The sequence below is a fragment of the Triticum dicoccoides genome, chromosome 3B (assembly GCF_002162155.2).
Source record: "Triticum dicoccoides isolate Atlit2015 ecotype Zavitan chromosome 3B, WEW_v2.0, whole genome shotgun sequence".
Lineage (NCBI taxonomy): Eukaryota > Viridiplantae > Streptophyta > Magnoliopsida > Poales > Poaceae > Triticum > Triticum dicoccoides.
This window is the reverse complement of record NC_041385.1, coordinates 398,732,502-398,744,786: the sequence shown is the minus strand read 5'-3', so window position 1 is coordinate 398,744,786 and position 12,285 is coordinate 398,732,502.

Here is a 12,285-nt window from a genome sequence, read left to right as displayed (position 1 = left end):
GTAGGCTCCGCGCTTGAAGAAACACCTTCGACCCATGAGATCATGGCCATAATCACCCGTTGGACCGAGCCATTGCTCGCCTACCTACTGCGACAAGAACTCCCTGACGATCAGACAAAGGCACGATGTATAATCCGACGCTCTAAAGCATACAAGGTCCACGAGGGCGAGCTCTATAAAAGGAGCACTACAGGGGTCCTTCAGAGGTGCATCTCCGAAGAGGAGGGGTAGCAGCTTCTCGCCGAGATACATGCTGGCATGGGCGGCCACCACGCAGTAGCTCGGGCCATGATCGAAAACCCTTCTGAGCAGGGTTCTTCTGGCCCACAACACGCATGGACGCATGTACCCTAGTTCAACATTGCGCTGGGTGCGAGCTATTTGCAAATCAAATCCACAGGCCTCCCATAGCTCTTCAGACTATACCCATAACCTGGCCATTCGCCATTTGGGGGCTTGACATGGTCAGACCACTTAAAGGGGGCACTAAGAAAAAGAAATACCTACTAGTTATGGTGGATAAATTCACTAAGTGGATTGAAGCAAAGCCAGTAACCTCTGTGGAATCCGGACCAGTTTTTGACTTCATATCCAGTGTTGTGCACCTCTATGGTGTTCCCCATAGCATAATCACCGATAATGGGTCTAATTTTACTGCCCAAGAGGTCAAAGATTGGTGTTCTAAGATGGGCATAAAGCTCGACTACGCTTCGGTATACCACCCACAAACCAACGGGCAGGTAGAGCGAGTAAACGGATAAATTATGAGTGGCATAAAACCTTGTTTAATCCGCTCACTTAATGAATCAGATCGTCACTGGGTAGAGGAGCTAGACTCCATGCTATGGGGGCTGCGGACCACCCCCAATCGAGCAACAGGATAGACCTCGTTCTCTATGGTGTAGGGTGCCGAAGCAGTCCTCCCATTTGATTTAATCCATGATGCACCCAGAGTACGCATGTACGAAGAGAAGGAGGCCGAGCTAGATTGACAGGATGACATGGATGCTCTGGAAGGAGAGCGCGGCATCGCACGGGCACACTCTACATTTTATCAATAGAAAGCACGGCGCTACCAGAATCGGGAAGTCCGGGCAAAGGCATACAACATGGGAGAACTTGTCCTCCGACTTCCAGAGAAGTAGAAAGATAAGCTTTCACACAAATGGGAGGGACCTTTCATGATAGACGAGGTACTCACAAGGGGGCATATCGCCTCCGCAGCCCGTCAGATAATCGCCTCGAACCGAACCCATGGAGCATCACTCGGCCTCGTCATCAACACTCCCCCTATGTCTTCGTCTTTCTCTCTTTGTTTTAATTTTTTGGAGCTTTAGCCTCCCCAACCTAGAGTTCGGATAAACCGTAACATGACAAGTCACCATTGTACACATCTTCGGATGTACTACCTAGCTTTACCTGGGGACTCCTTTTAAAAGCGGCCAATTACAATATACTTCTTACAACCTTGTTTCTGTGGTTTGAATTGATCCCCTTCTCATATCTTTCAAGCCATTATATGCACCTATTTGACTTAAGTCCTTTGCCAAGAAGGTTTGCCTGGCTCCTGTGTTTACCCCTACATTTCCGATTGTTCGGCTAGGAAGTAAAGGTAGCACCTCTGCTATTGCTACGCCCGGGTAATCGGGATACATACCTTAGACGGGTGAAGCCGAAAGCTAGCATTCTTACAACATCCAACAATTCCTGGTTCCTAAAAACCACAAAACACCTGTGTGTCACCGGCTTCCGGACTCATGGCATATGGTCAACATACCTCACCCGAAGAAAGGAACCATTGGAGGAACTATTTTCTTCGAAAGATGTTTCTTACGTTACAAAGTAATATAACATTACTCGTTGCGCAACTTTTGTCTGTTCGCACCAAATTGCTGAATTGCCTGGTTACCAGAATTATCCCCTGTTCGACAGGGCATATAGTACGGAACACTCACCGATCACTGATCAGGGAGGCGGAAGCCAATGGCCGGTGAAGACAACGTTTTTACCGTGGTTTGAGAATTGCGCGATGTAAAGTAAATGTATAGATAGAATCAGACACCATACTCTTTCTCAACACCATCTACAAAACTGTCCAAGGCACAATCCTTATGGGAGTACCGACCAGCAGATATCACTTGGTCATATACTAACTTAAGCGGTATTTCCTGCCCGTCCGGCCCCACGAGTCCCACCCAAGTCATATGTTCGGGTTCGAGTTTGGTAAATCGGGTCTTCACCATTGCCTAGGCCTCGCGCGCTCCTTGCCGGCAGGCTGACATCTTCCATAAATCAAAGCGTCGCCTTGCCACTTTGAAGCGGCTAGCCAGCTCAGCCATGCTCTCTGGTGGCACTTCCAGTTTCCATAATGCCTTAACCATGTTTTTCATGGCTTTCCGGGCTCTTTCACGCGCCTTGTCAGTTCCTTCGAAAGGTTCCCACTAAAGGAACCCACCTCCTCTTCCGGCCGCCCTGCCAGGAGACCTAGCACACAGGGGCAGCATGCATTTCAAGATATTGTGATCACCCACATATGCGTGATGTCGAATTCGTGACTTACTGAATATACCACCTTTTAGCTTCTGGTTCTCCTCCAAGGCGTGGGCCAATTGAGATTTCAACTGCTCGATTTCCTCGGCTTTCTGCTGATCTTCCGCCTTGAGATCATTCTTCTCTTCCTGACTTTGTGTTAGCACTCGTTTGCGGCCTCAAGTTCCCTCTGCAATGGATTCATCGCTTCGGCGGCTGCGGGGACATCATGGCATCAATATGCAGGAAACATCATACCGTCTTTTAGAAATCTAAAGCTTTTTCGTATTTTCGGTGGTAGCCTTTTGGCCGCCTCTAGTTTAGCTTTAGCACTGGCTAATAGTGTTCGGCTCTGCTTGAGGTCTTCGGATAACTTGTTGTTCTGCCCCCTCACGGCCTGCAAAATCAAGACAATACAAGGATCCTTAACTCGGCTATCCGCCCAAATGAAGGCTTGGGGGCTGCTAGGTTAGGAACTATAAATTGCTTTTAAGCTATCTCGCACCTGCATTTTGGAAGAAACGAGACCAAAGATCCCTTCAGGCCTGGTTCAGGACGCTCCAAGGTACGCGTCCACCGAATTAAATGAGTTAAACTCCTAATCGGTAAAAGCGACATGGCGCAAGGATTCTCTCCGACAGCGATGATTCATTACACTCTCAACCTCTGAGTTGGTCACCAAAACATCATCAGGGTCCTCTGGATGTGCGCCAGCTGCCGTGTGTTCAGAAGGGTCCCTACCCTGCGCCGAGGGCCCAAGGTTGGAATTACGCCTCGGCACGCCCAGGGAGTGCTCGAACTGGTGTGCCGGAACTCTTCTTCTGCAAATCCAAGCAAATATCAGACGAAGGATATTGAAAACGCCCCTTTTCGTGGTTCCAAAACGTGTTACCTTTGAGCCGAGGGAGCTGTTGCATCCGCCCCAGCAGAGGCCTTCCTCTTGGATGACCCATCAGGGGATGAGGCCGGCATAGGCCTTGCTCCTCCCAAAGTTGTTCAACATGTAGTACGGCAACCCTTGGGAGTAGAAGTTAGAGTATGCGGGATGGTGCGAGGCAATGCCCCGTGCCGGAAGAGCTCCTCCTTTCACTTACAATGGAGGAAGGAAGAGCCCCAGGATGATAAGCCATCCCTGCAACTTTGGTGACGTCAAGGCTTTGTTGGTAAAAGACCCCATCTTTGAAATCAGACGACATCTCCGGATCTTCATGATAACCCGGTTCATCGTCACGGGAATGATTCTCCGTTTGAGGGGAAGGCCAGTGGATGGACTCGACCTGACGCCTCCAACTCTGTGCAAGAACAAAGTACAATCAATAGGTGTTCAGATGTAATGGCCGAACTACAGACAAATAATTGAAGCTTACCCAGTTTGCCAGATTAAGCCGGAGCAACTCTCACGGATACTCAACTGAGCAAAGTCTCCTCCTCTCATTTACACATGTCGGCTAATATCTTGGTCGTGGCCGCTTTATCATCCGACGCTTGTCGCTTATAGCGGGTCATGTCGCTAGTCCCGTTGTAGCACCATAGAGGATGCCCCCTTTGTTGAAGGGGTAGTACGCACTGGGTTACGACGAGGACCATTACTTCGATCATAGTCAGCTTACTGTGGGGCAGCAGTCAAATCTTGGTGGCCAAAAGATGCACGTCTTCACTGTCTAGCTGGGATGGGCTTTTGGGCCATCGGTTGAGCCGCTTCTTTAGTGGGGCACTTGAGTATTCGGGCAGACCCCTCCGGATTTGGTTGAAGAGCAGAACTTCTTCAATGTAGAACCATTCTGAGGTCCATTCTGAGGTTCTTCCGTGGGGTTCCACCGGGGTAACCCGTCCCAGCTATCCGCCACACCTCTGCTCCTCCCACTTCAAAGATTGACCCCTCGCGGGTAAGAGAGATGAGGTAGAAGTATTTCCTCCACAAATCGAAGTGGGGTTCACAGCTTAGGAACATTTCATAGAGGGCCATGAAGCCAGAAATATGCAGTATGGACCCTGGGGTGAGATTGTGGAGCTGGATCCCGTAGAACTCCAATAAGCCCCGTAGGAAGGGGTGAATGGGAAAACCTAGGCCTCTTAGAAGGAAGGGCATGAAGCAAACCCTCTCTTCCTTGCTTGGAGCGGGGGAGGTCTCGGCAAGTGCCTGGCCATCGACAAAGATTAATCCAGCATGGACGGGAATGAGATCCACTGTGGGAAGATAGCCCTGCATCTGCAGATTGCTCAGCTGGAGACTGAAAAACTCGTGTAATCACCAGGGAGAGGGCCATTGGGGTGCGAGGATGATTTGGGAATGTCATCCATGGTGCCTGAGGATTTCTTCGGTGCTGTTTTTTGCGAAGGGGATGGGTTAACCGCCCCCTGCACCTTTGGATCCATAAATAGGTGTTTCGCCTCAAAACTGAAAGGTCGGGCTTACAAAAACCGGCATTGGGTCATGTGCCTTCTAAAAAGGTGCATGACGGTCAAAGTTGACCCCCGCCCCAATGTAAACGTTAAACTCCGATAGGCCCACTGTGTTTTGGTGTGGTCCTAAACATCCGGATTGTCAAACCGGTTGGGCATGGGTATAGTTTGATCCGGACTATACCGAATTGTAAACCTCTGATGTTGATCTAGATAGTGTTCAGTTGTGAAACCCTTCTCCGAACAATTCAGGTAAAAGATGAAGAACTCACCTCACAAGCCGAAGATTTGGAGCACGCCAGATGACAATCCCCGACGTTGGAGGCTAGTTTGGGGCTACTGAGGTAATCCTGGAATAAGGGTTCCCCAGGCCGCCGACCCATTACATATGGGCCGGACTGATGGGCCACAGGGGACCAAGCTAGAGTGCGGACCCGTTATCGGACAGGAGACCTTTGGAGTCGTGGTGTGCCCTCCAAGTCAAGATTAGCACGATCTTCCCTTCATTTTACATGTAACCCTAACCCTACTGGTGTCTATATAAACCAGATGGTTTAGGACTTTAGGGCTAGAGCTACAACCATCACCTCATCATCTTAGGGTTTAGCTCGCCTAATCTTGATACGTCTCCAACGTATCTATAATTTTTTATTGTTCCATGATATAATATTACCCCTTTTGGATGTTTATGGGATTTATTTTACACATTTATATCATTTTTGGGACTAACCTACTGACCGAAGGCCTAGACCATATTGCTGTTTTTTTTTGCCTATTTCAGTATTTCGAAGAAAAGGAATATCAAACGGAGTCCAAACAGAATGAAACCTTTAGGAGTGTGATTTTTCTAATGAACGTGATCCAGAGGACTTGGAGGGCAAGTCAAGAAGCAGCCGAGGCTCCCACAAGATAGGAGGGCGCCCCCCTATAGGGCGCGCCCCTGTCTCGTGGGCCCCTCGGACGTCCACTAACGTACTTCTTCCTCCTATATAAGCCTACGTACCCCGAAAACATCCAGGGGGCAGACGAAACACAATTTCCACCACCGTTACCTTCTGTATCCACGAGATCTCATCTTGGAGCCTTCGCCGGCACTCTGCCGGAGGGGGAATCGACCATGGAGGGCTTCTACATCAACATCCTTGCCCCTCCGATGAGTTGTGAGTAGTTTACCATGGACCTACGGGTCCATAGTTATTAGCTAGATGGCTTCTTCTCTCTTTTTGGATCTCAATACAATGTTCTCCCCCTCTCTTGTGGAGATCTATTCGATGTAAACTCTTTTTGCGGTGTGTTTGTCGAGATCCGATGAATTGTGGGTTTATGATCAAGTTTATCTATGAAGAATATTTGAATCTTCTCTGAATTCTTTTATGTATGATTGAGTTATATTTGCAAGTCTCTTCGAATTATCAGTTTGGTTTGGCCTACTAGATTGATCTTTCTTGCCATGGGAGAAGTGCTTAGCTTTGGGTTCAATCTTGCGGTGTCCTTACCCAGTGACAGAAAGGGTTCCAAGGCACGTATTGTATTGTTGCCATCGAGGATAACAAGATGGGGTTTATATCATATTTCTTGAGTTTATCCCTCTACATCATGTCGTCTTGCTTAATGTGTTACTCTGTTCTTATTAACTTAATAATCTAGATGCAGGCAGGAGTCAGTCGATGTGTGGAGTAATAGTAGTAGATGCAGGCAGGAGTCGGTCTACTTGTCACGGACGTGATGCCTATATACATGATCATGCCTAGATAATCTCATAATTATTCGCTTTTCTATCAATTGCTAGATAGTAATTTGTTCACCCACCGTAATACTTATGCTATCTTGAGAGAAGCCACTAGTGAAACCTATGGCGCCCGGTTCTATCTCTTATCATATTTGCTGTCAATCTACTTTTATTTGCATCTTTACTTTTTGCATCTATATTATGAAATACCAAAAATATATTTATCTTATCTTACTATCTTTATTAGATCTCACTTTCGCAAGTAGCCATGAAGGGATTGACATCCCCTTTATTGCGTTGGTTGCGAGTTCTTTGTTTGTTTGTGTAGGTGCGTGTGACTTTTGAGGAGCCTCCTACTGGATTGATACCTTGGTTCTCAAAAACTGAGGGAAATACTTACGCTACTATTGCTGCATCACCCTCTCCTCTTCGAGGAAAACCAACGCAAGCTCAAGACGTAGCAAGAAGGATTTCTGGCGCCGTTGCCGGGGAGGTCTTCACTTAAGTCAAGACATACCAAGTACCCATCACAAACTCATCTCCCTTGCATTTACATTATTTGCCATTTGCATCTCGTTTTCCTCTCCCCCACTTCACCCTTGCCATTTTATTCGCCCTCTCTTTCCCAATCTCCACCTCTCTTTTTCGCTTGCCTTTTTCTATTTGCTTGTGTGTTGGATTACTTGTTGCCATGGCGCAAGATAATACCAAATTGTGTGATTTCTCGAATACCAATAATAATGATTTCCTTAGTACTCCGATTGCTCCTCTTAATGATGTTGAGTCTTGTGAAATCAATACTGCTTTGCTGAATCTTGTTATGAAAGATCAATTCGCCGACCTTCCTAGTGAAGATGCCGCTACTCATCTAAACAACTTTGTTGATTTGTGTGATATGCAAAAGAAGTAAGATACGGATAACAATATTGTCAAATTGAAGTTATTTCCGTTTTCACTTAGAGATCATGCTAAAGTTTGGTTTTCGTCTTTGCGTAAAAATAGTATTGAATAAGTGCAAAGATGCTTTTATCTCTAAGTATTTTCCTCCCGCTAAGATTATTACTCTTAGGAACGATATTATGAATTTTAAACAACTTGATCATGAGCATGTTGCCCAATCTTGGGAAAGAATGAAATTGATGCTTCGCAATTGCCCTACTCATGGTTTGAATTTATGGATGATCATACAAAAAATTTATGCCGGTTTGAACTTTGCTTCTAGAAATCTCTTAGATTCGGCCGCGGGAGGCACGTTTATGGAAATCACGTTAGGAGATGCTACAAAACTTCTTGATAATATTATGGCTAATTATTCTCAATGGCACACCGAAAGATCTTCTAGTAAAAAAGTGCATGCTATAGAAGAAATCAATGTTTTGAGTGGAAAGATGGATGATCTTATGAAGTTGTTTGCTACTAAAAATATTCCTCTTGATCCCAATGATTTGCCTTTGTCTTCTTTGATTGAGAATAATAATGAATCTATGGATGTGAATTTTGTTGGTAGGAATAGTTTTGGAAACAATGCTTATAGAGGAAACTTTAATGCTAGACCGTTCCCTAGTAGTTCCTCTAATAATTATGGAAACTCCTACAATAATTCTTATGGTAATTTTAATAAGATGCCCTCTGATTTTGAGAATAGTGTGAAAGAATTTATGATTTCTCAAAAGAATTTTAATGCTTTGCTTGAAGAAAAATTGCTCAAAGTTGATGATTTGGCTAGGAACGTTCATAGACTTTCGCTTGATGTTGATTCTCTTAAACTTAGATCTTATCCTCCTAAGCATGATATCAACGAGTCTCTCAAAGTAATGAGAATTTCCATTGACGAGTGCAAGGAAAGAACCGCTAGATGGCGTGCTAAAAAAGATAGCTTTGTAAAGGCGTGTTCTTCTAGTTTCCATGAAAATAATGATGAGGATCTTAAAGTTATTGATGCATATCCTATTAGATCTATGTTTTGCAATATGAATCTTGATAATTATGGGATTGATGATGAGTCAACTTTACCTAGAAGGCATCCCAAGAATTCGGAGTTTTTAGATCTTGATGCTAAATTTGGTAAAAGTGGGATTGGAGAGGTCACAACTTTAAATAGCATTGAACCCACTATCTCGTATTTCAAGGATTTTGATTATGATAATTGTTCTTTAGAAGGTTATATTTCCTTGTTGCAATCCGTTGTTAATTCTCCTCATGCTTATAGTCAAAATAAAGCTTTTACCAAACATATCGTTGATGCCTTGATGCAATCTTATGATGAAAAACTTAATTTGGAAGTTTCTATACCTAGAAAACTTAATGATGAGTGACAACCTACTATAAAGATTAGAATTAAAGATTTGGGTGCTAGTGTTTCCACGATTCCAAAAACTTTATGTGATATTCTAGGTTTCCATGATCTTGATGATTGCTCTTTAAATTTGCACCTTGCGGATTCCACCATTAAAAAGCCAATGGGAAGGATCAATGATGTTCTCATTGTTGCAAATAGAAATTTGGTGCCCGTGGATTTTATCTTTCTTGCCCTATTATTCTTGGTAGACCTTTCCTTAGAACGATTGGCGCGATTATTGATATGAAGGAAGGGAATATTAGATTCCAATTTCCATTAAAGAAAGGCATGGAGGACTTTCCAAGAAAGAAAGTCAAATTACCTTATGAATCTATCATGCGAGCTACTTATGAATTTAGTGCCAAAGATGGCACTCGTTAGATCTATCTTCGCTTTTATGCCTAGCAAGGGGCGTTAAACGATAGCGCTAGTTGGGAGGCAACCCAATTTTCTTTATGTTTTTTGTTTTTGTTCCTGTTTAGTAATAAATCTTGCATCTACCTTCTGTTTAGATGTGCTTTTATATTTTAATTAGTGTTTGTGCCAAGTAGAACCTATAGGATAACCTATGATGATAGTTGATTTGATTCTGCTGAAAAACAGAAACTTTGCGCGCACGAATTTAGTTTTGTTAAATCACAGAAACGTGCTTTTGCGTTGATTCTTTTTGCTTCTGATCAATAAACAAATTTTCCAGGACTTCCTACGTTTGTAGGATTTTTAGAGTTCCAGAAGTTTGCATTAGTTATAGATTGCTACAGACTGTTCTGTTTTTGACAGATTCTGTTTTTCGTGTGTTGTTTGCTTATTTTGATGCATCTATAGCTAGTAAAATAGTTTATAAACCATAGAGAAGTTGGAATACAGTAGGTTTAACACCAAAATAAATAAAGAATGAGTTCATTACAGTACCTTATGTGGTGGTTTTTTTTCTTTCACTAACAGAGCTTATAAGATTTCCTGTTGAGTTTTGTGTTGTGAAGTTTTCAAGTTTTGGGTAAAGCTTTTATGGACTATGGAATAAGGAGTGTCAAGAGCCTAAGCTTGGGGATTCCCATGGCACCCAAAGATATTCAAGGATAGCCAAAATACTAAGCTTGGGGATGCCCCAGGAAGGCATCCCCTCTTTCGTCTTCGTTCATTGGTAACTTTACTTGGAGCTATATTTTTATTCGCCACATGATATTTGTTTTGCTTGGAGCGTCGTATATTATATTAGTCTTTGATTTTTAGTTTACCACAATAATCCTTTCTGTACACACCTTTTGGGAGAAGCCTACTTGATTAGAATTTGCTAGAATACTCTATGTGCTTCACTTATATCTTTTGAGCTTGATAGTTTTTGCTCTAGTGCTTCACTTATTTCTTTAAGAGCACGGCGGTGACTTACTTTTGTAGAAATTGCTAGTCTCTCATGCTTCACTTATATTATTTTGAGAGTCTTTTAGAACAGCATGTTATTTACTATGGTTATAAAATTGGTCCTAGAATGGTAGGCATCCAAGTTGGGTATAATAAAAACTATCATAGGAAGTGAATTGGATGCTATGATCAATTTGATACTTGATAATTGTTTTGAGATAGGGAGGTAGTGATATTAAAGTCATGCTAGTTGGGTGATTATGAATTTAAAGAATACTTGTGTTGAAGTTAGCAAGTCCCGTAGCATGCACGTATGGTTAAAGTTGTGTAACAAATTTGAAACATGAAGTGTACCTGGCTTGTGCCTCCTTATGAGTGGCGGTCGGGGACGAGCGATTGTCTTTTCCTACCAATCTACCCACCTAGGAGCATGCGCGTAGTGCTTGATTTTTGATGACTTCTAAATTTTTGCAATAAGTATATGAGTTCTTTTGACTAATGTTGAATCCATGTATTATACACACTTTTACCTTTCCGCCATTGCTAGCCTCTTCAGTACCGTGCATTGCCCTTTCTCACCTTGAGATTTGGTGCAAACTTCGGCGGTGCATCCTAACCCCGTGATACGATACGCTCTATCACACATAAACATCCTCATATCTTCCTCAAAACAGCCACCATACCTACCTATTATGGCATTTCCATAGCCATTCCGAGATATATTGCCATGCAACTTTCCACCGTTCCGTTCATCATCATCATGACATACTTTACTTTTGTCATATTGCCATTGCATGATCATGTAGTTGACATCATATTTGTGGCAAAGCCACCATGCATAATTTTTCATGCATGTCACTCTTGATTCATTGCACCATCCCGGTACTCCGCCGGAGGCATTCATATAGAGTCATATCTTGTTCTAGTTTCGAGTTGTAATTCATATGTTGTAATCAATAGAAGTGTGATGATCATCATTATTAGAGCATTGCCCAAAGAAAAAAAAGAAAAAAAGGAAGAAAGGCCAAAAAAAGGAAGGCCCAAAAAAAAGAAGAAAGAAAAAAAATAAAAAAATAAAAAAGGGCAATGTTACTATCTCTTTTTCCACACTTGTGCTTCAAAGTAGCACCTTGTTCTTCATGTAGTGAATCTCATATTTTTGTGCTTCAAAGTAGCACCATGTTTTTCATGTAGTGAGTCTCATAAGTTTTCTTTTTCATACTAGTGGGAATTTTTCATTATAGAACTTGGCTTGTATATTCCTACGATGGGCTTCCTCAAATGCCCTAGGTCTTCGTGAGCAAGCAAGTTGGATGCACACCCACTAGTTTTCTTTTGTTGAGCATTCATTTATAGCTCTAGTGCATCCGTTGCATGGCAATCCCTACTCCTCATGTTGACTTCAATTGATGGGCATCTCCATAGCCTGTTGATTATCCTCGTCAATGTGAGACTTTCTCCTTTTTTGTCTTCTCCACACAATCCCCATCATCATATTCTATTCCACCCATAGTGCTATATCCATGGCTCACGCTCATGTATTGCGTGAAGGTTGAAAAGTTTGAGATTATTTAAGTATGAAACAATTGCTTGGCTTGTCATCGGCGGTATAGAAGTTGGGAACATCTTTGTGTGACAAAAATGAAGCATAGCCTAACTATATGATTTTGTAGGGATGAACTTTCTTTTGCCATGTTATTTTGAGAAGACATGATTACTTTGATTAGTATGCTTGAAGTGTTACTATTTCTTTTATCAATATGAACTTTTACTTTGAATCATTTGGATCTGAACATTCAAGCCACAGTAAAGAAAATTACATTGAGAATTATGCTAGGTAGCATTCCACATCAAAAATTCTCTTTTTTATCATTTACCTACTCGAGGACGAGCATGAATTAAGCTTGGGGATGCTTGATACGTC